This window comes from Armigeres subalbatus, chromosome 1, assembly GCF_024139115.2.
Source record: "Armigeres subalbatus isolate Guangzhou_Male chromosome 1, GZ_Asu_2, whole genome shotgun sequence".
NCBI classification, from domain to species: Eukaryota; Metazoa; Arthropoda; class Insecta; order Diptera; family Culicidae; genus Armigeres; species Armigeres subalbatus.
Genome location: NC_085139.1, coordinates 191,079,900 through 191,105,887, shown reverse-complemented (window position 1 = coordinate 191,105,887; position 25,988 = coordinate 191,079,900). Strand labels below are relative to the sequence as shown.

Genomic DNA, 25,988 nt, shown 5'->3' with positions numbered 1-25,988 from the left:
TAAGAAATTAAAAAATTAAGAAATTAAGAAATTAAGAAATTAAGAAATTAAGAAATTAAGAAATTAAGAAATTAAGAAATTAAGAAATTAAGAAATTAAGAAATTAAGAAATTAAGAAATTAAGAAATTAAGAAATTAAGAAATTAAGAAATTAAGAAATTAAGAAATTAAGAAATTAAGAAATTAAGAAATTAATAAATTAAGAAATTAAGAAATTAAGAAATTAATAAATTAAGAAATTAAGAAATTAAGAAATTAAGAAATTAAGAAATTAAGAAATTAAGAAATTAAGAAATTAAGAAATTAAGAAATTAAGAAATTAAGAAATTAAGAAAATAAGAAATTAAGAAATTAGGAATTTAAAAAATTAAGAAATTAAGAAATTAAGAAATTAAGAAATTAAGAAATTAAGAAATTAAGAAATTAAGAAATTAAGAAATAAAGAAACTAAGAAATTAAGAAATTAAGAAATTAAGAAATTAAGAAATTAAGAAATTAAGAAATTAAGAAATTAAGAAATTAAGAAATAAAGAAATAAAGAAATAAAGAAATAAAGGAATAAAGAAATAAAGAAATAATAAAATTAAGAAATTAAGAAATTGAGAAATTTAAAAATTAAGAAATGAGGAAATAAGGAAAAAAGGAATAAAGAAATAAAGAAATAAAGAAATAAAGAAATAAAGAAATTAAGAAGTCAAGAAATTAGGAAATTAAGAAATTAAGAAATGAACAAATAAAGAAATGAAGATATAAAGAAATAAAGAAACAAAGAAATGAAGAAAAAAAATTAAAGAAATAAAGAAATAAAGTAATAAAGTAATAAAGTAATAAAAAATAAAAAAATAAAGAAATGAAGAAATAAAGAAATAAAGAAATAAAAAAAATGAAGAATTAATGAAATAATGAAATAAAGAAATAAAGAAATAAAGAAATAAAGAAATAAACAAATGAAGAAATGAAGAAATGAAGAAATGAAGAAATAAAGAAATAAAGAAATAAGGAAATAAAGAAATGAAGAAATATAGAAATGGAGAAATAAAAAATTGAGAAATGAAGAAATAAAGAAATAAAGAAATAAAGAAATAAAGAAATAAAGAAATAAAGAAATAAAGAAATAAAGAAATAAGGAAATAAAGAAATAAAAAAATAAAGAAATAAAGAAATAAAGAAATAAAAAATAAAGAAATAAAGAAATAAAGAAATAAAGAAATAAAGAAATAAAGAAATAAAGAAATAAAGAAATAAAGAAATAAAGAAATAAAGAAATAAAGAAATAAAGAAATAAAGAAATGAAGAAATAAAGAAATAAAGAAATAAAGAAATAAAGAAATAAAGAAATGAAGAAATAAAGAAATAAAGAAATAAAGAAATAAAGAAATAAAGAAATAAAGAAATAAACAAATAAAGAAATAAAGAAATAAAGAAATAAAGAAATAAAGAAATAAAGAAAAGAAATAAAGAAATAAAGAAATAAAGAAATAAAGAAATAAAGAAATAAAGAAATAAAGAAATAAAGAAATAAAGAAATAAAGAAATAAAGAAATAAAGAAATAAAGAAATAAAGAAATAAAGAAATAAAGAAATAAAGAAAAAAAGAAATAAAGAAATAAAGAAATAAAGAAAAAAAGAAATAAAGAAATAAAGAAATAAAGAAATAAAGAAATAAAGAAATAAAGAAATAAAGAAATAAAGAAATAAAGAAATAAAGAAATAAAGAAATAAAGAAATAAAGAAATAAAGAAATAAAGAAATAAAGAAATAAAGAAATAAAGAAATAAAGAAATAAAGAAATAAAGAAATAAAGAAATAAAGAAATAAAGAAATAAAGAAATAAAGAAATAAAGAAATAAAGAAATAGAGAATTAGAGAAATAAAGAAATACAGAAATAAAGAAATAAAGAAATGAAGGAACAAAGAAATAATGAAATTAAGAAATAAAGAAATTGAGAAATTTTGAAATTAAGAAATGAGGAAATAAGGAAATAAAGAAATAAAGAAATAAAGAAATAAAGAAATAAAGAAATAAAGAAATTAAGAAATTAAGAAATTAAGAAATTAAGAAGTCAAGAAATTAAGAAATTAAGAAATTTAGAAATGAACAAATAAAGAAATGAAGAAATAAAGAAATAAAGAAACAAATAAATGAAGAAAAAAAATTAAAGAAATAAAGAAATAATGTAATAAAGTAATGAAGTAATAAAAAAATAAAGAAATAAAGAAATGAAGAAATAAATAAATAAAGAAATAAAAAAATGAAGAATTAATGAAATAATGAAATAAAGAAACAAAGAAATAAAGAAATAAAGAAATCAAGAAATGAAGAAATAAAGCAATAAAGAAATAAAAAAATGAAGAATTAATGAAATAATGAAATAAAGAAATAAAGAAATAAAGATATAAAGAAATGAGGAAATAAGGAAATAAAGAAATAAAGAAATAAAGAAATAAAGAAATAAAGAAATAAAGAAATAAAGAAATAAAGAAATAAAGAAATAAAGAAATAAAGAAATAAAGAAATAAAGAAATAAAGAAATAAAGAAATTAAGAAATTAAGAAATTAAGAAATTAAGAAGTCAAGAAATAAAGAAATACAGAAATAAATGAATAAAGAAATGAAGAAATGAAGAAATTATGAAATAAAGAAATAAAGAAATAAAAAATTTATGGAATAAAGAAATAAAGAAATAAAGAAATAATGAAATTAAGAAATTAAGAAATTGAGAAATTTAGAAATTAAGAAATGAGGAAATAAGGAAATAAAAAAATAAAGAAATAAAGAAATAAAGAAATCAAGAAATTAAGAAATTGAGAAGTCAAGAAATTAAGAAATTAAGAAATTTAGAAATGAACAAATAAAGAAATGAAGAAATAATGAAATAAAGAAACAAAGAAATGAAGAAAAAAATTAAAGAAATAAAGAAATGAAGTAATAAAGTAATAAAGTAATAAAGTATTAAAAAAATAAAGAAATAAAGAAATAAAGAAATGAAGAAATAAAGAAATAAAAAAATGAAGAATTATAGAAATAATGAAATAAAGAAATAAAGAAATAAAGAAATAAAGAAATAAAGAAATAAAGAAATAAAGAAATAAAGAAATAAAGAAATAAAGAAATAAAGAAATAAAGAAATAAAGAAATAAAGAAATAAAGAAATAAAGAAATAAAGAAATAAAGAAATAAAGAAATAAAGAAATAAAGAAATAAAGAAATAAAGAAATAAAGAAATAAAGAAATAAAGAAATAAAGAAAATAAGAAATTAAGAAATTAAGAAATTAAGAAATTAAGAAATTAAGAAATTAAGAAATTAAGAAATAAAGAAATAAAGAAATAAAGAAATAAAGAAATAAAGAAATAAAGAAATAAAGAAATAAAGAAATAAAGAAATAAAGAAATAAAGAAATAAAGAAATAAAGAAATAAAGAAATAAAGAAATAAAGAAATAAAGAAATAAAGAAATAAAGAAATAAAGAAATAAAGAAATAAAGAAATAAAGAAATAAAGAAATAAAGAAATAAAGAAATAAAGAAATAAAGAAATAAAGAAATAATAAAGAAATAAAGAAATAATAAAGAAATAAAGAAATAATAAAGAAATAAAGAAATGCAGAAATAAAGAAATAAAGTAATTAGGTAATAAAAAAATAAAGAAATAAAAAAATAAAAAATAAAGAAATAAAGAAATAAAGAAATAAAGAAATAAAGAAATTAAGAAATAAAGAAATAAAGAAATTAAGAAATAAAGAAATAAAGAAATGAAGAAATAATGAAATAAAGAAATAAAAAATTAATGGAATAAAGAAATTAAGAAATGAAGAAATAATGAAATAAAAAAAATAAGAAATTAAGAAATTGAGAAATTTAGGAATTAAGAAATGAGGAAATAATGAAATAAAGAAATAAAGAATTAAAGAAATAAAGAAATAAAGAAATAAAGAAATAAAGAAATTAAGAAATAAAGAAATAAAGAAATAAAAAATAAAGAAATAAAGAAATAAAGAAATAAAGAAATAAAGAAATAAAGAAATAAAGAAATAAAGAAATAAAGAAATAAAGAAATAAAGAAATAAAGAAATAAAGAAATAAAGAAATAAAGAAATAAAGAAATAAAGAAATAAAGAAATAAAGAAATAAAGAAAAAAAGAAATAAAGAAATAAAGAAATAAAGAAATAAAGAAATAAAGAAATAAAGAAATAAAGAAATAAAGAAATAAAGAAATAAAGAAATAAAGAAATAAAGAAATAAAGAAATAAAGAAATAAAGAAATAAAGAAAAAAAGAAATAAAGAAATAAAGAAATAAAGAAATAAAGAAATAAAGTAATAAAGAAATAAAGAAATAAAGAAATAAAGAAATAAAGAAATAAAGAAATAAAGAAATAAAGAAATAAAGAAATAAAGAAATAAAGAAATAAAGAAATAAAGAAATAAAGAAATAAAGAAATAAAGAAATAAAGAAATAAAGAAATAAAGAAATAAAGAAATAAAAAATTAATGGAATAAAGAAATAAAGAAATAAAGAAATAAAGAAATAATGAAATTAAGAAATTAAGAAATTGAGAAATTTAGGAATTAAGAAATGAGGAAATAAGGAAATAAAGAAATTAAGAAATTAAGAAATTAAGAAATTAAGAAGTCAAGAAATTAAGAAATTAAGAAATTTAGAAATGAACAAATAAAGAAATGAAGAAATAAAGAAATAAAGAAACAAAGAAATGAAGAAAAAAAATTAAAGAAATAAAGAAATAAAGTAATAAAGTAATGAAGTAATAAAAAAATAAAGATATAAAGAAATGAAGAAATAAATAGATAAAGAAATAAAAAAATGAAGAATTAATGAAATAATGAAATAAAGAAATAAAGAAATAAAGAAATAAAGAAATAAAGAAATAAAGAAATAAAGAAATGAAGAAATGAAGAAATAAAGAAATAAAGAAATAAAGAAATAAAGAAATAAAGAAATAAAAAAATGAAGAAATAAAGAAATGGAGAAATAAAAAATTAAGAAATGAAGAAATAATGAAATAAAGAAATAAAGAAATAAAGAAATAAAGCAATAAAGAAATGAGGAAATAAGGAAAAAAGAAATAAAGAAATAAAGAAATAAAGAAATTAAGAAATTAAGAAATTTAGAAGTCAAGAAATTAAGAAATTAAGAAATTTAGAAATGAACAAATAAAGAAATGAAGAAATAAAGAAATAAAGAAACAAAGAAATGAAGAAAAAAAAATTAAAGAAATAAAGGAATAAAGAAATGAAGAAATAAAGAAATGGAGAAATAAAAAATTAAGAAATGAAGAAATAATGAAATAAAGAAATAAAGAAATAAAGAAATGAGGAAATAAGGAAATAAAGAAATAAAGAAATAAAGAAATTAAGAAATTAAGAAATTAAGAAATTAAGAAATTAAGAAGTCAAGAAATTAAGAAATTAAGAAATTTAGAAATGAACAAATAAAGAAATGAAGAAATAAAGAAATAAAGAAACAAAGAAATGAAGAAAAAAAAATTAAAGAAATAAAGAAATAAAGTAATAAAAAATAAAGAAATAAACAAATGAAGAAATAAAGAAATAAAGAAATAAAAAAATGAAGAATTATTGAAATAATGAATTAAAGAAATAAAGAAATAAAGAAATAAAGAAATAAAGAAATAAAGAAATAAAGAAATAAAGAAATAAAGAAATAAAGAAATAAAGAAATAAAGAAATAAAGAAATAAAGAAATAAAGAAATGAAGAAATGAAGAAATGAAGAAATAAAGAAATAAAGAAATAAAGAAATAAAGAAATAAAGAAATAAAAAATTAAGAAATTAAGAAATTAAGAAATTAAGAAATTAAGAAATTAAGAAATTAAGAAATTAAGAAATTAAGAAATTAAGAAATTAAGAAATTAAGAAATTAAGAAATTAAGAAATTAAGAAATTAAGAAATTAAAAAATTAAGAAATTAAGAAATTAAGAAATTAGGAAATTAAGAAATTAAGAAATTAAGAAATTAAGAAATTAAGAAATTAAGAAATTAAGAAATTAAGAAATTAAGAAATTAAGAAACTAAGAAATTAAGAAATTAAAAAAATTAGGATATTAAGAAATTAAGATATTAGGAATCAAGAAATCAAGAAATTAAAAAAATAAGAAATTAGCTACTTATCGAGAGTGTATTCAGGCATGACAAATGAGAGATTTTCTCATTCTTCTTTGGAAACCCTGCCGTCTGCACGTGGCACAAACGAGAATGGAGACGCATGGTTGCTCACCATGACGTTGCTATGGCGAATCAATGACTACATTTTCTCAAAATAGTATTTTCGAAACGGCTTATTCATAATCTCTATTCTTTTTGTTATTTTAAATTGAAAAATTTTTCAATTGAAAATATAAAAATATGCATTCGTTGGAGACTTGCTGGAGACCAATTCTAATATCGGGTTTAACTATTTGTGGAAAGGATCGTTTTTACCAAATTGCGAGAATCGGAGAGATCGCATATCGGATTCACATTGATTTTCTGTATATAAGCAACAAACAACATCTGAAAACTTTAAACAAATATATCATCATCAGCAATCCAAATTCTTCACTTGTCTAAATAATCTCTTCTCTTATTTCTAGGTAAGTTATGCAGATGTTTCCCCTTCTGAACAAAGTTTTACGTAAGTCAGGAATATTTTTATTAATTTTCGTCTATGCCGTTTCCGAACGTCAGGGGGCCAAGGTGTACCACAAAGAGCACCAAGTGTTTAAATAGTTGAACAAATCGGGAAAAAAAATTTAGATGCCTTTGAGCGTATTAAGTATTTTTTGGACATATCCCTGTTATCCAATTTGGCAAGTTACATTCGATGGTTGGTGTGTTTCAATTTTCTTTGAAAGACGTTTATGATAAGCTAATTTACAACTCGAATACCTTCATTAGCATTAATTTCTAAGTTCGAAAGAATTTCAAAATAAATTTTAACGCCATTTTTGTTTATGCCAGAAAAAAAATCAAATAAACAAATGGATCGAACGAATTGGATTCGTAAATAATTGATAAGGTGATCAATAAGGATCACCCATATCAGGAGTAGAATGACGTCATACTTTTTATTACCACTAAGAGATGGTAAAAGATTTGTAGAACTGTAACTTACCCTCCATCCGATTTGTCTCTCAGTAGAAAAAGTCAACCCACATTTTTGTATCATTGTTCACTGTGTCTGTAGCTTCAGCAACATTTTGTCATTAATCGTTCTTGAAGCCGTGTCACTTCTTCAAACCAAACTAAGCACTCAAACTGTTTTTTTTTTGAAAATTATACCTAAAAATTATCTTTACGATCTAATATGGCAAAATCATTGAAGTGACAATTTAATGGAAAATTAAAGCTACTATATCACGGCACCAGAAACAGCATTACCGCTTACCCTACGGTACAACGCAGTTTATTTTGCCGAACTGCGAATGTCCGAAATAATTGAATGAATGACTTTCCACGTGAACAAGTTTCCAGAATTTCTTAATTTTGGGCTTTTCGTTCCATCGCGAGCCAAGTGAAAAGAAACCGGAACAAGTATCCCTCCCTTAGATTCCGCACGGCATACTTTCTCAAGCCTCTTTACTGGGAACCAAACAGGAATAAGATACAAAAATCCCGCTTGCTCCCCTTCATTTTACGCTACATAGGCCCTCTCTTGGCAACTCGAAGAGCAAGAAAAAAAAACTTCCAAACTAAAGAACCACGCTTTTGTCACGAAGCGTTTTCCCTTAACAAACGCCAGGGTGGCTGCCGTTGCCTACCTTGTGTGCTGTCACCATCCACAGCGAGCGGGCCGCCGGCCGCCAAAATCGGCTTAAGTTTAAGAAGAATTCAAAACTTTTCCTTGCACTCGCTCCACTACTGTGTCCTTCACCCGATTCAGTTTCGAGACTGAACTTTTCGAACTGGCTTCTTTCGACTGCCGGTGCTGTGCAGACTCGCTATTTCTATTCGCCAGAACTTATCGCTTCGCACGGTGGCCAGTTTCGACTTGGCCCCGTACAAAAGGGGGTCCTTCTTTAAGAACGACTTAACACGAAAACGAGTGAAGCCTTCCCAGTACTGGGTAGCTAGATAAATATCTCATAAGATAAGAATATTTCTAAATGTGTATCAACTGCAGTTATTACATACTTTGAAACTAGTTATGAAAAACAGAAAAGATTTGTTTTATAAGTAGCCATTTATAAGTAGATTTATAGATAAATTTAAAAAATTAAAATTAAAAAAAAGATTATTATATGATTCTGTAAAAAAACCTTACAAAACATGTACCAGAGCATCTATGCAGATTTGTTAAAATGTGTGCAAATCTCGTGTAAAAATCTGGAATATTCGTATATACTACCAAGCATTCGTATATGCTTTGTTATTTTTTTTTCAGATTTATTAGAGAATCAGCTAAATTCTTATTTATAGAAAGTATAAATGTAGTTCATATTTTGTAATAATAATGAAACGTTTACATTTTTGTATCCGACCGGACGACGGTGGCCGGCATAGCGTAATGAATTAATCTTGAAGCATATCTTGCGCCGCGGACCGATTCTAGTTGCGACGTAGATATTTTTTCTACCCTGGCTGCCGTTCCTTCTGTGGGGTGCCATAACAAATGTTTAACCAGGCGTGATGGTATCTCAAATTTTATTATGAATAGTGTTCGCCGCTTCTTAACTTTCGAGAGCCTCGTAAAATAGACTCGGCTAGACGAACGACCGAACACTGGTGTGCGGGCTGCGATTGCAATGCAGTCGGTTTGCTCCATTTAGTGTTAAGCCATCTGTGGAGTTATCGCTTTTGAAGGAGATGATTTACTTGCGATGAAGGCGGTGGTTTATTGCGGCTTTCTAAAGAAAAAGTTTATAAGCTAATTTAAAAGGGGAACTCTTATTTTCTGAAGATGTACTAGTAGTAGTTTTTAGTGGTTAGTACATGATTGACCAAAATAAAATTGCAGAACAGCTGGTGAGACAGCCTTGTGTATCCTTTTTGAGGCCAATGCCTCTTGGTTGGAAAAATCATAAAGCTTCCGTGTGATTTTTTCCAAGGACCATAAAAAATCGTCCCGGTGGAAGCTCCCAGATGTTTAGTTGGCAGATGCCAAATTCACATCCCGATCCCTCAGATATTGACATGATCGTAGGTGATGAAGCCTGCCATGAGCTGCACACAGACAGGAATATTTTTCTCGGTGAAGGTCTTCCAAAATGGATCTGCACAGAATTCGGGTGGACTGTTTCTTGAAAATTTGCTTCAAGTGTTTCGCCAGTTTGTTACCTCACCAGTTTGTCACTTCGAAACATAGAGCAAACACTGCAATGCATTGCAGTGCTTGCTCTGAGTTTCGAGGTCCAAGCAAGGATTACCTACTCGTCTTGCAGGTCGTGCAATGCAATGGTTTGGTTTTCTGTAGGAACATCGACTAAGACATCAAAGACGTTGGACGTCCATTTTTTCAACGGGAACCCTACTGCTTGGCGGGAATTTTTTTGAGCGCGTGAAGTACGGATGGAAGGTCATCTGCAACGAACGAAAAATAATCTACAGCGGCTGGAAACTTCCCATTCCTATTCGTTTGTTTGAACGCCCTTCACGTCCTTCACACAAATCATGGCGAACAGGATGTCCACGATTCAAGCCATTACCTACATATTTCCCTCCGTGTTGTCCTGAGCAAAACCGAATGTAATGTCAAATTCCTGATCGCTCGATCTTTGGCCTCTTCACACCGGCCGCGAGCGCGGGGTCGACATTCACTTCCAGGTTCTCAATACATGGCCTTTCTCCCGGCATACGTACTACATGTCGATTGCTGCATGATCAAGCTGTATTTGAAGAACTTGCCCTCAATCGCATGTTGGATCAAATAGCAGCCTCCACATGAGAGATTCGACGCTGCTGCTTACGAAGCTCCGCCTTCTCGCCACAACTGACTGTAGTAGATATGATACTTGAATGAAGTACCCGCTATTGGGTCCACTGCGTGGCATTCCCGGTCGCCATCGGGCCTCCTGAAGTGCTACAACCTCAACCTTCACCCTTTGCAGCTCTCAAGCAAGGAGAGCCACTCTACATGTTTCAACAGGGTCCGAGTTCCAAGCCATTACCGAAGCTTAATCCTGGATATACGTTCCCGGATTCTACAATCCAGCTGACATTCCTTCTAGAAGACTTACCCACCTACTTCGTAAGCTGTTCGCTTAGTTGGTCCACCATGGTTATCGCTTCGCCATCAACTGACAACAACTTTTGAAAGGAGGCTCCCAATCCTCTTGAAAGGAGGCTCCCAAGCCTCTAGAAAGGAGGCTCCCAAGCCTCTTGAAAGGAGGCTTCCAAGCCTCCTTTTAAAAGGAGGCTCCCAAGCCTCTTAAAAGGGGGCTCCCAAGCCTCTTGAAAAGAGGCTCCCAAGCCTCTTGAAAGGAGGCTCACAAGCCTCTTGAAAGGAGGCTCCCAAGCCTCTTGAAAGAAGGCTCCCAAGCCTTTTGAAAGGAGGCTCCCAAGCCTCTTGAAAGGAGGCTCCCAAGCCTCTTGAAAGGAGGCTCCCAAGCCTCTTGAAAGGAGGCTCCCAAGCCTCTTGAAAGGAGGCTCCCAAGCCTCTTGAAAGGAGGCTCCCAAGCCTCTTGAAAGGAGGCTCCCAAGCCTCTTGAAAGGAGGCTCCCAAGCCTCTTGAAAGGAGGCTCCCAAGCCTCTTGAAAGGAGGCTCCCAAGCCTCTTGAAAGGAGGCTCCCAAGCCTCTTGAAAGGAGGCCCCCAAGCCTCTTGAAAGGAGGCTCCCAAGCCTCTTGAAAGGAGGCTCCCAAGCCTCTTGAAAGGAGGCTCCCAAGCCTCTTGAAAGGAGGCTCCCAAGCCTCTTGAAAGGAGGCTCCCAAGCCTCTTGAAAGGAGGCTCCCAAGCCTCTTGAAAGGAGCCTCTTGAAAGGAGGCTCCCAAGCCTCTTGAAAGGAGGCTCCCAAGCCTCTTGAAAGGAGGCTCCCAAGCCTCTTGAAAGGAGGCTCCCAAGCCTCTTGAAAGGAGGCTCCCAAGCCTCTTGAAAGGAGGCTTCCGAGCCTCCTGACAGGAGGCTCCCAACCCTCTTGAAAGGAGGCCCCCAAGCCTCTTGAAAGGAGGCTTCCGAGCCTCTTGAAAGGAGGCTTCCGAGCCTCTTGAAAGGAGGCTCTGAGCCTCTTGAAAGGAGGCTTCCTGAGCCTCTTGAAAGGAGGCTTCTGAGCCTCTTGAAAGGAGGCTTCTGAGCCTCTTGAAAGGAGGCTTCCTGAGCCTCTTGAAAGGAGGCTTCCTGGAGCCTCTTGAAAGGAGGCTCTGAGCCTCTTGAAAGGAGGCTTCTGAGCCTCTTGAAAGGAGGCTCTGAGCCTCTTGAAAGGAGGCTTCCTGAGCCTTGAAAGGAGGCCTGAGCCTCTTGAAAGGAGGCTTCTGAGGCCTCTTGAAAGGAGGCTTCTGAGCCTCTTGAAAGGAGGCTTCTGAGCCTCTTGAAAGGAGGCTTCCTGAGCCTCTTGAAAGGAGGCTCTGAGCCTCTTGAAAGGAGGCTTCTGAGCCTCTTGAAAGGAGGCTTCTGAGCCTCTTGAAAGGAGGCTCTGAGCCTCTTGAAAGGAGGCTTCTGAGCTCTTGAAAGGAGGCTTCTGAGCCTCTTGAAAGGAGGCTTCCTGAGCCTCTTGAAAGGAGGCTTGAGCCTCTTGAAAGGAGGCTCTGAGCCTCTTGAAAGGAGGCTTGAGCCTCTTGAAAGGAGGCTTCTGAGCTCTTGAAAGGAGGCTTCTGAGCCTCTTGAAAGGAGGCTTCCTGAGCCTCTTGAAAGGAGGCTCTGAGCCTCTTGAAAGGAGGCTGAGCCTCTTGAAAGGAGGCTTCCTGACCTCTTGAAAGGAGGCTTCCGAGCCTCTTGAAAGGAGGCTTCCGAGCCTCTTGAAAGGAGGCTCCCAAGCCTCTTGAAAGGAGGCTCCCAAGCCTCTTGAAAGGAGGCTCCCAAGCCTCTTGAAAGGAGGCTCCCAAGCCTCTTGAAACGAGGCTCCCAAGCCTCTTGAAAGGAGGCTCCCAAGCCTCTTGAAAGGAGGCTCCCAAGCCTCTTGAAAGGAGGCTCCCAAGCCTCTTGAAAGGAGGCTCCCAAGCCTCTTGAAAGGAGGCTCCCAAGCCTCTTGAAAGGAGGCTCCCAAGCCTCTTGAAAGGAGGCTCCCAAGCCTCTTGAAAGGAGGCTCCCAAGCCTCTTGAAAGGAGGCCCCAAGCCTCTTGAAAGGAGGCTCCCAAGCCTCTTGAAAGGAGGCTCCCAAGCCTCTTGAAAGGAGGCTCCCAAGCCTCTTGAAAGGAGGCTCCCAAGCCTCTTGAAAGGAGGCTCCCAAGCCTCTTGAAAGGAGGCTCCCAAGCCTCTTGGAAGGAGGCTCCCAAGCCTCTTGGAAGGAGGCTCCCAAGCCTCTTGGAAGGAGGCTCCCAAGCCTCTTGGAAGGAGGCTCCCAAGCCTCTTGAAAGGAGGCTCCCAAGCCTCTTGGAAGGAGGCTCCCAAGCCTCTTGAAAGGAGGCTCCCAAGCCTCATGAAAGGAGGCTTCAAACCCTCTTGAAAGGAGCGTCTTACTTCTCACTTCCCACTACCCATTTCTTCATTCCTCATTTCTTCCTTCACACTGTGAAAAAGAGAATCGTGGAATGAAAAGTGCGACGTTTCACGACGTTCGTAACATCCATCCCTCTGGGGGATACCAAAACCTGGATAAAAAGGGATTGTGGTAAGACATAAGCCGCATTTGGAGAGCCTTCGTGCACACGACACTACGGAAAATAATAAGTACCACCTCTACCCGGTCAGACCTCTCTTATACATTAGTCCATTTTTTTTAACACTGCTACCATCAAGGTCTGCTGGGAGATTCCCACCCACAATAATTATTATCTGTGACATTATTTCACCCCCTCCGTATTTTTTGGTGAAGATTCAACAGCCAAACTAGTTCTCCAAGCTATTTCAGAATATCCAAACGACTATCGCCCAACGGCAGCATTCTGAGTAGATTTAAATTTTGATACTCATATCGTCAAGCCAAATTCGCGAAATTTGCTCGCAAGGCTACTGGAGACCCCACCAATCCAATTTACCGTCCAATTTTTTTTTTGTTCCGAATTGTTTCCGTTGATCAGAAGAAAATTTGGCCGAATTCTGACTTTTTTGAGGGTTTGCCATCGTATCAAACTAAACTAATCATCAACGGTGAGCAGCGCAGTGAGCAAAATACAGATCTTGACTACATCACCAACGATTCGGCTGGATTTCAACCGGAGAATAGATTCCTCCCTGAATTCAAGGTTAACCTATAACTTCCTTTTATCTAATGTTCCCTTCCTGTATCGACCAGTTTTACCAAATGGACATCATTTTAGCCAATTTTTATGCGTTCAGAATTAAGTTCTATTTGTTTGTTTTTTTTTTTTTTTTTATTAGTATGTGCTGAGTCCACCCTTGTGCCCTTGGACCAGTGCTCAAACTATTATGATAATGTGTCCGTCCTCATAGACCCAGTCGAGCGTTCAACCTACTTCTCACACCTCAGTTCAGCATAGAGACTGTAAAGGTTGTATCGTCTGTTCTGTTTTTTTAACTCTTCACGACCCAAATAAAAATGTTTTAGGGTCTTGATGGTCAATCGTGTAGAATTTTTCAATCATGTTTTAAGTTCTGCAATTATTAAAGGCTGTACTAGAATTCCGGGTTTTTCCGGCTTTTCCCTAACGATAACTTCTCTTTAGTGCTGAAGTGCTGGATTCAGTTTCTAACCATCCCAACGTTATACCTATATAATGGAAAAACTCGTTAAAAAATTTCAAATCCGTCGGCATTAATTCGGATTGCGTGTAATTATTGTTCTGCACCACCATCAGAAGAGCTACCAAAACATCTGTTTTGCAGGACAATGGCTGGATCACTCTGTAGCCTAATCGTTCCCAACCCTATGCACCTGATCCAACGGGTGGCACCCACTCACCGACCGCAATCTATCGCTTGGAAGGGGGAGAGGGGGGGGCTGCACGTGAATCAACAGAAAAACTGGAGCGACGAAGCATCGACGCTGTGTCTGGTACAGTCCGGGCTCGGAATGCTTATGCTGCATTCTTTGCCTCGCACAGAGCTCATCGATTCGAATGGTTTGATTATGTTCCATGTTCTGTGTACGCTGGATGCACAAATCGATTTCGTTCTACATTTGATGGTGTTTGGTTTGGCTTTTCCGAATGATGCGGGTTTGGGGCGATGCAGCCGTGGGACGACAGATAGGGAGGGAAGAAGGAGTGCGCCGTGTAGTGATGTTGGAAGCAACAGGATTTGTGGGTGCTCGAAACTCAGACGTCGAGTCATATCGCCATCGTTTGCATGCAGAGAGTCTAGCCGGATTGTTGGCAAGCGGCAGAAGTGGAAAACCCAATCAACCGCACATAAAATGCCAATTAATGAAAATAATATTCATACGGTGGAAAATGGGAGATAGGTGGTGATGTGTGAAAAGGTAGACACGAAATGATGTTATTTGAGTTTGCGAGCAAGAGCAATTACAGTTGTATTTACTTGGAAATATTAATATCATTTTGTTATATCGATCCTAAAAACATGTTATTGAAAGTTTGCTTTGCAATATTGTCGAATAAATATGTATGATAAAAAAAATCACTGTCACGGAACCAGCGCTTGGAAGATTTAAATATAGTTCTGCATAAGAACCTTACAGAAATTGTATAATAGTTTGGCATTTACAATTTCGGAATGTTTTAATTGAACCACTGTATTGAAATCTTACAAGTTTGTATTATTTTAATACAGTATATGTATAAAATAACAGAGTTTCCATCCCGGGACATCCAGGGAAAGAAAATCTCGGGATTTCCCGATTCCCGAGATATTATTAAATCCCGAAAACCTGGAAAAAAATCTTTTTTCGCTCCATGTTGAATAATAGTGTACTGTTTGTGCTAAAAAAATATTTGTTTCAATCGGGTAACGTAAATTTAGGTAATAAAACTTTTTATACCTCCTATCAGGCATAAAAATATTGGAGATTATGGAACACCTTCACAAAGAAAAAACAATGGTAAAGACCCATTTTCACCATGGCGAGCTACTGACTGATACGTTTGCCAGCTCTCTTTAACAACAAGTGCCTACTATGTGTCTGTACATCGTTAACAATATTCCTAAATAATAAAAATCTCTTAAATAATACTAAAGATCATATATAATTGTCACCTGCTTCCTAAATATATCTCGTCTACAGAGAGGTTTCGCATACTCTCTGATATTACATCGCTCTCTTGATGTACACGCCTCGTCCCAGACGTCCCGGATTATGCGGGATAGTCCCGGATTCAGCCTACTTGTCTCGCATTGCTTGGCGTCCCGGAAAACGTCCCGCATTCCATGATAATTCTTTAATGTTTGGAAAATCTATGAAATTCATAGGAAATGGGTTTCTAGCAAACTTAAACAGATCCAAATACTCAGAAAAAGGTTAACTTGTGCTGTCAAAAGGGTCTACTGAATTTCAAGAATAAAGGTTTGAATAATTTTGTGAAATCAGACAATTTCCGTAAGTAAATTGAGAATCTAGGCATGCAACGGATTATTGAGTTGAGTTTATAATTTTTTTGTCATTGTGTGGCCCCAAATGGCCGGAGCGAAGTTATGACAGCAACTCTCCGTGGATGCGTGTGCACGCCGCGGAGGTCTGACAAGAAGGGGGTAAAATCATGGCTTGCTGCTCGCCAATTGACACGCTAATGTGTGAATCTATTAACACAAGCTGAAGGCATTTTACTAAAACCCCGCATTTCCCTTCCTCTCTCATTAAAAAAACGCAAAAAAAATCTTCTAGCATAGGATGCAATGCTTGTTTTTCTCATGGGTTATTTAAATGAGACGAAGGTGAACAATTGAGTAACCAGTTAATTTAATTTAGAACTGCACACCAAAATAAACTTGACTCAACATCATGGTTTTACTAAAACAATGATTCAGAGTGAGGGTTCCCTAACTGTGGGACGTGAAAGATAAAACGAACGTGATTCATACTTTCGTTGGATGATTAGAGAACAACAAATTTCTGAAGCCAGTGTCCTTCTTTTGTTTGTCAAATACAATGACAACTTCATCTAAAAAACATTCCAAATCTTACCCAAGTGAAATCTGAAACTAAGCGGTGTTGAGCTTCATTACTAATAAGATTTAATCCAAATCCAAACCAAATCCAATCTAATCCAAATCCAATCCAAATCCAATATAAAAGCCAATCTAAATTCAATTCAAATCCGTACATTTAATCCAACTTTTAGTTTCGCGTATAGTACACCATCAACCATTTCTCATCAACAAGTACTGCTAGCCAATAACTCCAAGCTAATCTTACGCATAATAAATTCGAACTTCCAAATAGCTTTGTAAAATCCGGCAACCTTATTATTTTTCAAATTCCAAGATATCTGATCCTACAGGTAATCCCGCTATGGCTACTAAGTCAGTACATTTCAAGATAAATTTCTAGATAATATATTTGGCTTTCCGAACAGTTTCGAATAGTACAGATTTGAATATTTCTCCATTTCTCTCAGATTTCGTTATATATATAATAGCTCAACTGGTAGTCTCATGTAGGTCGCCAAGTGGCTTCATGAAATCTAAATTTGTTTTAATCAAAATCAATGCACAAAAACAATGCCTTATAGTTTTCTAAACCACAAAACATTTCCGCCGATCTTCCAGACGCGCATTGTAATTTTACAAACCACAAACTAATTTCTTACGGTCTTACAGGTGAGGCTTTGATGTTTTTTAAACCACAAACCATTTTCATGCGGTCTTTCGGACGCACCACCACAAACCATTTTCCGACGGTCTTCGAGACGCGTCTTGTGATTAAGCAAACCACAAACCATTTCCGACGGTCTTCGAGACGCGTCTTGTGATTAGGCAAACCACAAACCATTTGCCCACGGTCTTCCAGATGGCGCAAACGAAATATATCACTCGTTACAATTTAACCACTTTAATTCAACTCACCTCATGAAATCAGCGTCCTAAAAGTCCTAAAGGATCCTAAAAATAGACTGGCAGGATCGCCAAAATGTGTGGCCCCAAATGGCCGAAACGAAGTTATGACAGCAATTCTCCGTGGATGCGTGTGCACGCCGCGGAGGTCTGACAAGAAGGGGGCGCTGATGGGAAAACAGATTCTGGTAGAATGATGATGATGATGATGGTAATGATACTACCTTCTATAGTAGCAAGGCACCTGCCGATAGCACTGGCCATATCTGGCAAAGATTTGATCATGATTATACTATTGTTTGTATTTTATCAAACTCCTGTATAATGCGCCAAAAAATGAGTGGGTTTTTTTATGTCTTTGTTAAGGAGACTTTCAGCCCGAGGCTGGCTCGTCTCCGAATGAGTGGGGTGGATCCATATGCAGAGACACTTATGCGAATTCACGAGATGAATAGAGGATCTCCTTCCAGAGAAAAGTTCGTACATACAATAATATAGTCTGGTCTATGTTTCCCAGATTGACCCAAACGATGGAGAGAAGAGCCCGCCCTCTCTGTGTAAGAAGTTTTCAGTTATTTCTGTAAACAATGGCGTGCAGATTTTCGAGAGAATGAATTCCGATATAAATTCCTAGAGGAATTTGAGGCGAATTTAATCGGGGTTTGCTGAAGGAATTCTTGGAAAATGCTGTGGTAGAATTACAGAAAATATTTTATCAAGATTTCCAGGAATAATACTGAGGAGTTCATGAATTATTGGTGGAATTTTCATAGGACTTGCATGAATATATGATTAAAAAATATATTAGGCAACTCTTGAAAGAATTTCCGAAGCAAGTCATCCAAGAATTCTTTAGCAATTTCTTTGATAATTTTCTCCGATAATTTAGAGGTATTTATTTTCGGCAGTTTCGACGAATTTCTTCCAGGAATTAGAAAAAAATCGAAATAGGAATTCCTGAATGAATTCTTAAAGGAATTCCAGCATACAGTTCCAGGAATTCATAGATTAATCTTTGTAGTTCTGAGAAGAATCCCCAAAGGATTTTCAGGATACCTGAATTTTCTCTAAGGATTTTTCTGGGAATTCGTACAGGATTTTTTCTAGAAAATATTTACGAAGTTATTCGTGAAGAAACTCCTGGAAGAACTTCTAGAGGCACTACCGAAAGAAGAACCCTAGAGCAATTCTCGCAGGTCAAATTTCTGGAAGTCCAACCATAAATTCCAGAATTTCCGCAGGAGCTCCTCCTGCAGTTCCAACAGGAATCATTCCAGGAATTCCAAAAAGAATTCCTCCATTAGTTCCATCAGTAATACTTTAAAAGTTTCACCTGGAGCTCCTCCTGCGGTTTCAAAATTAATTCCTCCATTAGTTTCAGCAGGATTGTTCAGGATTCCTTCAGAAGTTCCACAAGGAATTCCCCCTGGAGTTCGAAAAGAAATCCCTCCAGGAGTTCCACCACAAATTCCCCCCGAAGCTGCACCAGGAATTCCTGCTGAAGTTCCACTGAGAATTCCTCCTGGATTTTCAACATGAATCCCTCCAAGAGTTCCAACAGGAATTGCTCCAAAATTTATGCCAAGAATGCTCCTCCCTCCAAGTGTAGATCTAGGAAATCTTCAGAAGTTCCACAAGGAATTCCTCCAGAAGCTTCACCTGGTCGAACTTATGCAGGGATTTCTGTTGAAGCACCTAGAGTGATTCATTTTTGAACTCCAGGAGGAGTTCTTGGTGGAATTTTTGGAGGATGCTCTTTTTTTCAAATTGATTTTTATTTAAGAATTATATATAGGGGGAAAGACGGCTTTGGCAGGTTTTGTTCTATTATTGGCAGGTGGTTTTTGTCGATCAAATTTTATGAAATTTGGCCACAATATTCTTTGATATGCAAAGAATGTTTAGGCCAAATTTGAGCCTAGTCAGTCATAAAAAACCCCCCTGCCAATAATAGAACAAAACCTGCCAAAGCCGTCATTCCCCCTTTATATATATATATATATATATATATATATATATATATATATATATATAATTTAGCATTATCCAACATTTTTCTCGTATATATGAAGAATCCCAGAGCATTAGTGATTAATCATAGTTTTAATCATGATTAATGATAAATGGGTTATTTAATTTTTATTCAATAATCATTATCATACAAACAAATTTTTAATCATTATTCACTTATCGTTATTCATCTTCTTTTTCTTCTTCTTTTTTTTAAATGGCTCAACATTCCAACTGTAACTAGGCCGGCTTTTCAACTTAGTATACTTTTAGCATTTCCTCAGGTATTAATTGAAGACTTTTCTATGCCCGCCATCGCATGAGTTTGTATCTTGTGATGCAAGTACAATCGATCCACAATGTCCAGGGTGTCCAGAAAGTTTCCAACCCGAAAACATCCTAGACCGGATTGGCAATCCTACGCCTTTGCTCGCAAGGCTACTCGAGAACCTAAGTTAATCATAGAATTTGGAATTTAATCATTTCATCATCATAATTGTGATCATGGCATACACAGCTTTTATTCATTAATCTTTAATCATAATCATATAATTTTTATACCTTTTATTAACCCAATTTGGTAGAAAGGTTACTTGACTATTGTTCACTATGAAAATCATTCAATTTGATTATTCATAATCATTAATCATATCGATCGTTAATCATTAATCATACAGTACCGCCAACGGGGGTGTCATTGGGCCAAAATGTGGTGTTAGCGTGGCTGGTAACCCTATCGTCGGCTACGCTTTATGTGAAATCTATAGAATAGAGATGGAAGGGCAGAAGTAAATATTGAGAGCAAAGTGCCGAAACTATCCTTAAGAAAGTAGCAGATTTATTTTGTATAAATTGTAAGTTAATTAAGGTTTGAAACCTAGCGGGAAGAAGCACTGAGATTTGTAAGTAATTTCTACTATATATTTGATTACATAATCTGAAATAAAATCTTTTAGTTTAAGCTGGTCGAAACAAGTTTGAAACTTGTGATTTGCTATGGAAAATCGGTGTTGTGATTGAATCATTCTTCGCGCCCCAACAAACTTAAAAAATCTCATTCCAACCGCCAAGAATATTGAAATGAGCAAAACACGACCAAAATCAACTGCTGGTGAAAGCGCTAAGGAAGAGCGTAAGAAGAAAAACAAGAAGATGGCTGTACATCCAACAGCTCTTTCAGCGGAAATGATAGAGCTCGAGCTGGAATATTTGCAGATAGAACGTTCGATAAAACTCAAAGCCATTGCTGACCGGGAGGCTGTTGAGTTGACACAGGCGCATAAAAGATACATCTTGATGAAGTCCCGATTACTACTCAATAGTGATGTTTATTCTGAAGATAATCGCAGTTTCAACGGATGCACGTCACACGTAAAAGCTGCAATCGTTGACTCAGATGATATGTCTACACCCGACACCTTTCAGTATAATTCATCGAACAATAATCCTATGTCACCGAACTCATCGATCCCATCAAAATGCCTACTATCGACACAACAAATTTGTGCTCGACAAGTAATGCCAGCGGACCTACCTACGTTTGCAGGGAACCCCGAAGAGTGGCCTGTTTTCTACAGCCAATTTAAATTAACTACGGCTGCCTGTGGCTATAGTCATTCAGAAAATTTGGTTAGACTTCAGCGCAGTTTGAGAGGACAGGCTCTTGAATACGTCCGAAGTCGCTTACTCCTTCCAGAATTAGTTCCGAAGGTGCTGAGTACGTTAGAAATGTTGTACGGGCGACCTACAGTTATTATAAATTCGTTGATCAAAAAAGCAAGATCATTACCGCCGCCTGAGATGGAACGCTTGGCAAGTATAATCGATTATGGAATGGCAATTCAAAACTTATACGATCATCTACAAGCAATGCACCAAATAGAACATATACGGAACCCAACTATTTTGCACGAGCTGGAAATGAAGCTTCCTGCAGAAATGAGACTGAAATGGATTAAATATAAACGACTACATTCTCCATCATCACTCAAAACACTGAACGATTTTATGAATGATATAGTGGAAATGGCAAGTGAGGTTACCTTTGTAGGATCAGGATACAACAGCAACAGCGACAGTGCGGGACGTGAGAGTGAAGATCAATTGGATGAGAATGCCAGAGCACAAACTAATCTGGTATCAGGAATTGAGGTTAGACAATGTTTTGTTTGTAAAGCTCGAAACCATTGTGTGGAAAATTGTAACATATTCAAATCATATGAGGTCTGTCACCGTTGGAGAGTCGTAGGTGAATTAAAATTATGCCGATGTTGTCTTAGCCGTCATGCGACTAGGGTATGTCAAAATGCGTATGAGTGTGGAACGAATAGATGTCAGTTATTGCACCATCCACTATTGCACCAAATGAGGAATCAATAGGGTAACCAGTATGATACACGCTTCGGATATATTTTTAGTAAAACTCCAATCAAATAAGTAGTGTTACGGGGGTGGAAATGTTAGCGTGGCTGGTAACCCTATCGTCGGCTACGCTTTATGTGAAATCTATAGAATAGAGATGGAAGGGCAGAAGTAAATATTGAGAGCAAAGTGCCGAAACTATCCTTAGGAAAGTAGCAGATTTATTTTGTATAAATTGTAAGTTAATTAAGGTTTGAAACCTAGCGGGAAGAAGCACTGAGATTTGTAAGTAATTTCTACTATATATTTGATTACATAATCTGAAATAAAATCTTTTAGTTTAGGCTGGTCGAAACAAGTTTGAAACTTGTGATTTGCTATGGAAAATCGGTGTTGTGATTGAATCATTCTTCGCGCCCCAACATGTGGTATGCTCCAAATAAATGTTACAAAGCTCTAGTAGTTAACATTGTAATCAAGTTTTAATTAGTTTGGTACAAGCTTGAACAATGAATTTATCACTGTGTGGGGAAAAAATAATAAATGAGGGAAATTCCTCAAAGTTATATGTTGTTTAAAATTGGCCCATTCTCACCCCTCACAGGGGGTGACATTGGGCCAAGTACAATAAAGTTCAACGGTGACGATGCAACGATTCAATCGTTCATTAAAAATAAATGCCGCCATTACGGCTCTTACCAACTATGTATGGCAAATCAACCAAAGGCTTGGCCCAATCTCACCCCTTTTCAGTGTGCATTGCTCGTGGCTACAAAAAACAAGAACCGCTATATAAATATTCATAAAATTCGATAAAACAGCAACAGATTGTTGTAACATGATAACCAGGTATTCATCGATCTAAAAACTAGTTATGTAATAGATTTGTGGGGCATTACTGACACTATTTTTATACGGGTTCATTCGATCAATAGTTTTACATTCAAATTCCAAGCATTATGGTACGAGCACAATTAGTTCTTGGAATTTGTTTTGTAATTTCCTAGACGTGAATTTTAATATAATTTCGAACCGTTTGAAGTTTGGATCAAAATTCGTAACAGTTTCTGAGATATTAGGAGTTGAAACATTTTTGGTTTTTATCTCAATCTTACCCCCTAGGCTCAATGTCACCCCGAACGACGGTACACATATTGTGTCAACATTTAATCACGATCGGTTATCGTTAATCATACACCAAACGTTTTATTCAATAATCATAATCGTTAATCATTGTCAAAAATTAATTCAATCGTTGATCATAAGCATTAATCATTGTCGAAAATAATAAATCAATATTCATAATCTTTAATCATAGAGTTGAATGATTCAATCATAACAATTTAATCATAACAAATTTAATCATTCATTGGAAGCTTCACTCATTAACGCTTTGAAGAATCGCTCTGCGATTAAATACCAGTGAAATTTTCGAAAATTACGTTACAGGAATTAACTTAAAATCTAAACTTTTGTGTCCGTGGTCTTTAATACATATGTAATAAAAAAGAAGAACACATGTTTTAGATGTTTTGCAATCCAACTTGAAATATGTCATCCTATACATCGTCCTGAACCCATACCGGATTCAGCACTTACTTGATGCCGAACAATCATATATGCAGCTTGCTACCGATTATGCAATCGTTCATGTACTTCACTTTGACTTCCTTTGATGTCCATTGTTAGGTCTTTTGCCAAACTGTTAGGTTTTAGTTTAGATCATTGGATAAATGTTCGGGCTTCCAAATGTACGGGCAAGTACCACAGATCTGTGCTAATAATACAAAGTTGAGAGGCTTTAAAACAACGATTGTGTTAAATTCTTCCTAATGTGCACTTTTGCCTAAATATCATACAGATCTTGAAAACTTCGATTACTATCTTCACTATGGAACACCGTAAATGCAAAATTTGATAATTTATTATTAATACGAGCCATTTTTCATATTTCAGCATTGGATTATGTTTTTCGACAATGTATTTTGATTAAGAACTATGGAATTACGGTCCATAACAGCATACCCTCATAGCGGACACTTTTACGGAATGCTTAAATATGACCAAATTTCTATTACTTTAGAAAACGAATCATTCAGAATAGTAATATGTTGTACTTGCAATGAGTTATAACCATTAACACGTGTTAGTAGAGATTATTGGGCTCCCTAGATAAATTGCATTCAATCAACACAAAATTTCCACCTTTTTCAATGTCTTCAACAATTTTTACTTTACTACATTTCTGTGTTTCCTTGATACCTCGCCAAAGAGAAACAATTGAATTAAAACCTTTTAATGTAATCTAAAACAGTGAAATTTTAGAAATAGTTTTACAATCCTTGATTTTGAAATAAGTTTAAAACATGGGGATCTGAAGTTCTAAACAGGTAAAGCATTGCCGTAAGTAAAGGGGGACTAAGCCCTCCCTAGAAAAACATAAGCCCATAATAGGATTTGAGTAGTTAGAGTGGATAAGTTAGTTATAAATAATTAAAATTTTCAACATATAGCGTAATGAATTACTGAAAATGTTTGAAGACCAAATAGTTATATCCCATATTCATTCCATCATAATGAAATGAGTGGAAAACAAATTAGCTTGCACTTGATGTTAATTATGAAAAAGCAATATCTAATTGATTTGAAAGCATCAAAGTAAGCTCAATATGAACAACAACGGAGAGCCACCAAAATATCAATCAAAGCAATCGTGGTACTTTGCCAGCGGTCAAAAACATGAGGTCAACCATCACGGACTGGAGTGACAGTTTTCCAGCAGACTTCCGCTTGCCGAGCAGCATAATAATCTTTACAATTCCCATCAGCATCCGAGAAGGATTCTCATCGGAATCCGAGAGGAATTCTCATCAGTATCCAAGTAGAATTCTCATTGAAATCTCTATAGAATTCCTTTCAGAATCATCGAGCTATTCCAACCGGAACCCAGATGAATTTACACTGGACTACTTTTCCTTTCGGTTTGGTGAGGGATAGTCCTGAGAATCTGTGGGGGATACCCTTCACATTCCATGGAGCATTTGCTTTAAAATCTCTTGTTAATTTGCTTCGGAATTCCTCCAGATTCATTCGAAGGTTTGTTTCGGCGTCATTCGGAGATTAGCTGCGGATTTCCTTGACGATTTGTTTCAGAATACTTCGACGATTTGCTTCAGAATCAGTTGAATATTTAATTCGGAGTCTCTCGACGTATTGCCTCGGAATCCCTCTATGAATTGCTTTGGAATCTCTTTGATACTATGTTCGCACTACGGCCTTGTAACATATTATTCGGCTATCGGCTATCGATATGCTTCGAAATCCCTCGACAAATTACTTCAGAATCATTCGACGATTCGCTACGGAAAACATCAACGGCTTGCTTCGGAATTCCTCGAAGATTTAGTTTGGACTCCCTCGACGATCAAATTCGGACTCATTCGACGGTTTGCTTCGAAATCCTTCGATGATTTGCTTTGGAATCCCTCAACGAGTTGCTCTAACATCTGGGAATCGCTGGAAATTCTTCACGGAGCCCCTGGAGGCTTCATTCGGAATCCTGCGACATTTTGCTTCTACATCCCTGGAACATTCCCATTCAAATCCCTGGAATATTCCTGGAGGAAAGTTGCATTTCGACGTAAACTACGTCTAAGGGGAAGACTCGGATACAGGGTGTAAAATGAAAATTTCAAAATTGGGGACCGTTTCGAAATCATGTAAGATTTGTAGCATTAATAGGTCCTTTATCTTTCAATGGATTTTCAAGATTTATATATCAATCGATTCATAAACTCTCCACCAATTTGCCAGTACTATTGAAACTTTTGGGTATCAACGCTAAACTGCCTAAATTTAGGGTATTATCAATCGTTGAACTGGGTGTATGAATGGGGTGGACCAGCTGCTAGACAGTGGGGTCCCTACTTCCTCACAGAGTGGGAGATGCTGCTAAAGCTGGGTAGTAGTGTAGGCGGGAAAGTTCCTTCTCTTCTGTATAGAGCGGAATAATTGGTTCAGTGTACTATATTTGGTTTTACGTAGTTTACGTCGAACGGTCGTGTCTTGTATACAACCCCAATTTTTTTTATTTGAGATAGATAGAATATTTATGAAATTAATGAGGTAGAATGTCCGAGAATGATTTTTTACACGATTTGAATCAAAGAAAATTGAGGTGATGTTTGAAAAGCTGTAAAAGTTTGAGAAATTAATAAATTTCAACCGCGTAGAAAAACCTGGGTGTAATCAGTTTTACTACCTTTAGCATTTACCACAACAGATGACACATTAAAACGTAGCGTAGGGTTTATTAGCTTTGCAAAGTTATGGCTTTGGTTGTTTTTGCGCTTTTATCTTCAGAAAAGATCCATTAATTACGTAACAAAAATTGGCCATTCTCAACCCCCCTCCTCCCTAGCTTCACACTTTTTGTATGCAGCTTCTAAAAATTTTGTATGGATCGTCACACTTCAGGCAACTCCCCCCTTAAAAGCGTTACGTTATGGATGTTCCCTCAAGGTTTTTTTTAAAAGAAATATTATTTGTCAATCAAAGAGTCTTCTGGCCGAGCTTCTAAATTTGCGATCTAAATAATTGTTCAC

General features: G+C 34.2%; 1 protein-coding gene across 1 annotated transcript in view; it reads left to right on the top strand.

Moving 5' to 3' along the window:
- LOC134206849 (uncharacterized) overlaps positions 1-25,988 on the top strand; it is a 724,314-nt gene that overhangs the window by 121,742 nt on the left and 576,584 nt on the right. The gene's annotated exons all lie outside the window — the stretch shown is intronic.